The following is a 6,687-nucleotide window of genomic DNA, read 5'->3' as shown; positions in this document are numbered from 1 at the left end:
ATGAACCACTAACTACTCTGACATGTTTTATACAGCTGGCCCATTTGCTACGCCACTGCTTAATCCCTACCCCTAAACCTCACTCACTCACTCACTCACTCACTGTCCTTCAGCATAGTTACTGATTTATCAGGGGTCGCCACAGCAGAATAAACCTCTAACTACTCTGGAATGTTTCATACAGCGGGCCCATCGGCTACGCCACTGCCTAATCCTTACCGCTAAACCTAACTCACACACTCACACACTCACTCACTATCCTTCAGCATAGTTACTTATTCATCAGGGGTCGCCACAGCGGAATGAACCACTAACTACTCTGGCATGTTTCATACAGCGGGCCCATTTGCTACGCCACTGCATAATCCCTACCCCTAAACCTCACTCACTCACTTACTCACTCACTCACTCACTCACTCACTCACTCACTCACTCACTCACTCACTATCCTTCAGCATAGTTACTGATTTATCAGGGGTCGCCACAGTGGAATGAACTGCTAACTACTCTGACATATGTTTCCTACAGCAGGCCCATCCGCTACGCCACTGCATAATCCCTACCCCTAAACCTCACTCACTCACTCACTCACTCACTCACTCACTCACTCACTCACTCACTCACTCACTCACTGTCCTTCAGCATAGCTACTGATTTATCAGGGGTCGCCACAGCGGAATGAACCGCTAACTACTCTGACATGTTTCATACAGCGGGCCCATCCGCAACGCCACTGCTTAATCCCTACCCCTAAACCTCACTCACTCACTCACTCACTCACTCACTCACTCACTCACTCACTGTCCTTCAGCATAGTTACTGATTTATCAGGGGTCGCCACAGCGGAATGAACCGCTAACTACTCTGGCATGTTTCATACAGCGGGCCCATCCGCAACGCCACTGCTTAATCCCTACCCCTAAACCTCACTCACTCACTCACTCACTCACTCACTCACTCACTGTCCTTCAGCATAGTTACTGATTTATCAGGGGTCGCCACAGCGGAATGAACCGCTAACTACTCTGGCATGTTTCATACAGCGGGCCCATCCGCAACGCCACTGCTTAATCCCTACCCCTAAACCTCACTCACTCACTCACTCACTCACTCACTCACTCACTCACTCACTGTCCTTCAGCATAGTTACTGATTTATCAGGGGTCGCCACAGCGGAATGAACCGCTGACTACTCTGGCATGTTTCATACAGCAGGCCCATCCGCAACGCCACTGCTTAATCCCTACCCCTAAACCTCACTCACTCACTCATTCACTCACTCACTGTCCTTCAGCATAGTTACTAATTTATCAGGGGTCGCCACAGCAGAATGAACCGCTAACTACTCTAGCATATGTTTCATACAGTGGGCCCATCATTTTCACTCACACTAATACACTACTGCTAATGTAGTTGATCAGTACCACTATAGCGCATGGGTTTGGACTGTGGAGGAAACCTACGCCGACACGGGGAGAACATGCAAACTCCACACAGAAATGCCAACTGGCCCAGATGACACTCGAACCAGCGACCTTCTTGCTGTTAGACAACTTCTTGTCGGCATAAACCTAGCCATAACTGTAAACTATTCTCAATATCAGAGAGGATGATTAGTCGTACAACAATGATGTAGAAGCATGTAACCCTCAATGTAAATCAACCTTAACATAAAATGTGAACTTATTCATCAATCTGATTGACTAATAGAAATGTTGTTCCAGGTTCAACAGGTCAAGGGTGTCAAACTCAGTTCCTGGAGAGCCACAGCCCTGCACAGTTTAGTTCCCAGCCTGCTTCAACAAACCTTTAGGTTTCAAACCATAGACATTGTAATAGAAAGCTAAACGCCTCATGGTCCGCTTCAGTCCGTTGTTCCGATAAGTCAACGAGGTTAATCCGGTTATGACTGCTCTATAAACAGAGGCAACTGAACAGAGGAGCTGCTGTTTTGCCTGATATAAAATATAAGAACAGTATATTTTCTTAACTGATTATAATTTTATGGTGTCAAAAAAAAAAAAAAAACGTCCTGGCAGGTCTGTTGGAGCTAAACTCAGCAGGATTGTGGCCCTCCATAACCAAGTTTGGACACCCCTGGTTTAAAGTGATCTATTGTCTGGGTTGGTGTTGTATATCCAATTTAAACTAGCTTGTAATAAGCTGCCAGTACATTTCCTGTTATTTTACAGACGTATTTCTCTAGATATTATTTCTTATACACTTTATCATTCAAATACTGAAATATCAGTAAAAGTCACTTTGTTAAACTGTAGAGTTGAATTTTCCACATCAAAAAAGTGGACAGAGCAGAGATCGACATCCCATAATTAATTTTGTTATGAGTTTAGTTTTTTGTAATGCATATAGTGTATAAACGGCTCTAAATAGCTGTCCCACAGTAAAAGCTCTTCATGGAAAAACGGTATAGTTGTTGTACCAAACATTGAATTAGTTATAATAAAGTTCTACTTTTCAAGTTCATAAAAGTGATATCAAGGCTTGTTAATGGGGCATCTAGCTATCTATTATAATGTCTGTTTCAAACAAGCCTGGAGGACTCAATTAGTTTGATCAGGGGTGTTTCATTGAAGTAAAGCTGAACTGTGACCTGTAGCCTTCCAGGAAGAGTTTCACACATGTGAAATGTTGATCCAAGAACATGTTCCACTAGGTGAAATCACAATATCGGTGTATTCAGCACTCTCATTATGCAAAAAGCACAAGTTTAATAGAAACAGTGAATGCAAAGTAAGGCAACTGAAACTTCTGTCAATGAGAGACTGACTGTCTTCATACAGAGCTCAGTCTGAGGCCTACCCTCTGACCAGGCTGATCAGGCTCTTTCATCCTCCTTTTCCTTCCCTCTTTTCAGGTTGTCGCCATTGTTCATATCTAAATTTGTAACACCTGTGTCTATTCTGGCTCATATTTTGCACATGCACCTGTGAAAAAAATAATACAGAACTGGCACACATTCATACAGCTATCGTATCATTCCAAGTGTTTTATTTTTTTTTAAACTGACACTCTTTCTGTTTGGTGTTTTGTAACAAGAGCATCACAGTTCAAATCTGTTATAGTGGGCACACATCTGTTTAGACTTTTGTGTAAAGAGTGTCTGAAACTGCCTGAACTTAAGTTATTACAGAAAGACCATGGCTTTATTCCATTGAGAATTTGGCTGAAAAATATAAAATGCATGTCATATTAATACATTATTATTATCAGTGTTGGGTAAATGATTTTTAAAAAGTAATGAATTACAACAACATTAAAGTTGTATTTACAGCTCTTCCAGAATACTTATTAATATTTCTTGAAACTAGTAACTGAACACACAAACAAATATCCACAAATACACTACAGCAATGGACTTGTAGTTTTGTAGAATTGGTGTTAATAAGGTAAGAGTGAAGAGTTTCAGTGAGTCTGTGTCAGTTCTCACGTTTAGTGTCTGAGCATTTTAAAAAGGCTGTAAATTGCTTTTCTACCATATCTAAAATGTAATTAAATTACTCAAGAAGAAATGTAATCACTTCACTCAATACTATCAGAATCTCTATAAATCTCAGTGCATAGGAAATATAAAACAAACACTTTTTATTCTTTAAATATAATTTAAACCTGGCCTTTTAGCTTCCCTAACTTAAACAAATACTTTATTATCAACATGTTATTTAGATAACAAACAGAACTCTGGAAAAAGTTAAACATATAAAAAGTTTCCAAGTGATTTAACTATATATTAAACACAGAACTGGCAACTGTCTTAATTCATTGTTTACATTTGAATGAAATAAAAAGGCTTGAAGTATTTTTTATTTTATTTCTTTACATTTTTTAAGTTTTAGAAAAAATATATATTCATTATGTGATTTCGTTACAGTAAGTTAACTGATTATTTTGGACTATACTCCCATCACTGATTATATTTATCTTTATCTAAAATGTAATTAAATTACTCAATAAGAAATTTATACACTCATACTATTTATAATATATATAAATCTCAGTGCAAAGGAAATATAAACAATACACTTTTTATTCTTTATAAATGATTTAAACCGGGCATTTTAGCTTTCTTAACTTAAACAAATACTTATTAACATGTATTTAGATAAACAGAACTCTGGAAAAAAAGTTAAACATGTATACAAAAAGTTTCCAAGTGATGATACCATTTATTATACACGGATATACATCAAATTATATATTATATTCTGCCTAATTTCCTCCCGGTTGGACTCGGAGCTCCTCTCCTCCTTTCGTTCCCGGGCAGCTGAGCTCTTTGTAGCCGGAGGGAGCGTAGCTGCGGGCGGGGGAGGTGCGCGGTGCGGTCGCTGACAGTGTAGGACAGACAGACAGTTCAAAGAACACACAAACCAGGAAAACGTTTGATTCTGTTGCGTGTCGCTCTCGCGGGCCGTTTCGCGCTATTATGCCACAGTATTCCTCGGATCTGCTACTGTACAGCCTAAACTAAGTTACATACTGTACTTCCGTGTTGTCCGTTCCCTCGGGGATACAACGCGATCTGCGCAGAAACAGTACGATATAAACCTAGAATAAAATACCGTGCTTAAGGACACCTAATATAAGGCTTTCTTGACGCAGTTTGGTCATTTTCATTTAAATACTAATTAAAGTGCAATTTTATTTATACTGTCTCTTTTATTCTGTGAAGTAACCATAGTAACTTGCTGCCGCCATCTTTATTTTTACGCACTTCGCCTCTGATTCGTCAGATCAATAGGGGGCGTGACATCCTCCTTGTATCTTTCTGATTGGCCAGATCCCAAAAGTGTGTATCATTGCGTCATTGCAGTTCTCCTAGAGGGCGCTGTGTTATACACACTTTTGGGGTGGGGGGATACACACTTAGATACACAAATCATGTAAAAGTGCATTTTGAGGACAAGTGAGATTTTAAGCCAGGACACCATTTTGAAGCATGCTGAATACTGCTATATGGTCAGACAAATGAGGACCAAGAAAAAGTCCTCATTTGTCAAGGTGGTCCTCATTTTACTGGTGTGTACTCTGGCGAAAGTCCTCATTTTGGACATAAGCAAGTACACACACACACACACACACACACACACACACACACACACACACACACACACACACACACACACAAATTTTTCAGTTTTTAACTGTCATTCATTGATTCATTTTACTTCGGCTTAGTCCCTTTTTTATCAGGGGTCACCACAGCAGAATGAACTGCCAACTTATCCAGCATATATTTTACACAGCAGATGTCCTTCTGGTGACAACCCAGTACTGGGAAACATCAATACACTCTCATGTATACACTTATACACTACGGCCAATTTAGCTAATTCATTACACCTAGCACATGTCTTTGGACTGTGTGGGAAACCCGAGCACCCAGAGGAAACCCACGCGAACACAGAAAGAACATGCAAACTCCACACAGAAATGCCAGCTGGCCCAGCTGGGAATCAAATCAGTGACCTTCCTGCTGTGAGGTGACAGTGCTAATCACTGAGCCACCGTGCCGTCATTTTCTTTCTTTTTTTTTTTTAATACCTCAGAAAAAAAGTTATATTCCCAATTCAATCTTCTTTACCCCGATTAAATCAAATCAAAACACAATAATAATTCAAATTCTTTAGAAAACTAACTTAATAAAAAAGCCATCTTAAATACATTACAGTTTTTTACAATGGCTATGACAGTTTTTTCAATACATTTAACAAGTTTGCTAAACTCTTAACGCAGCAACACACCTAAAACAAACAATTGACAAAACAGTTAATTTCATGCTCAAAATCACACATTGTGAACTAAACTTCTAAACTTCTTTTCAAAATACAATAATAAACTAACACACTACACCATGTCTAACAAAACACTGCAAACATGTTTCAAAATGACATAATTGTTCAAAACACTAACACATGTTCTCTTCCAACAGAAACATTCAGTCAATCAGAAAACACTGACAATAAAAACACTATCATCAGCTAAAATTACAGAAACTGCATTAGTTTACGTGTCAGCTCTGCCCTTATATTTAAAGCCTCTTTACATTTTCATTTTGTTGGTTTAGAAAATGCAGGCATTTTCGTTCTTTTACTGCAAAGATTCAATACAAAAATAAAGAAAATAATTGCTTTATAAAATTTATAGTTGATTTTAAAAAATACAGACACAGAATTGCTGCAGTACAGACTTTATTTGCAAAAGGACATCACTGCTAGATATACAAACAGAAAACCATCGCAATTATAATAAAAAAAACAAAGTAATTTTCTATTCTGCCTGGTCTTCTGCATTTGCCCGATTTCTTCTCTGGCCCGGCATGGTAACGATGGCCCTTTGGCCTATTATGTTTCTCCTACGGCGATGCCTTTTCGCCAAGTTGAAGCCAGTCTCGTCAACATAGATAATTTCATGTGGGACTTGATTGACCTCCAACTTCATGACTCTCTAAAATTAATTAGACACAGTGTAAATGGTTCACTGTACTATAGCTAATGTATGTACTAATGAATGCCAGGTTTATTGAGTCATTTACTGCAAAACAGACTGTGCATAAAGTAATCACTGTATTGCATAACCTTATCTGGACGTATTGGTGACGGAGTTTTGCAATGTGCTTACTGTTCCTTTCAAAAACCTTATGAGTCCTTTTTTAGAACATACATATGATCA

Source organism: Danio rerio, chromosome 12 (genome assembly GCF_049306965.1).
Source record: "Danio rerio strain Tuebingen ecotype United States chromosome 12, GRCz12tu, whole genome shotgun sequence".
NCBI lineage: Eukaryota > Metazoa > Chordata > Actinopteri > Cypriniformes > Danionidae > Danio > Danio rerio.
Note: the sequence above shows the minus strand (reverse complement) of the source record.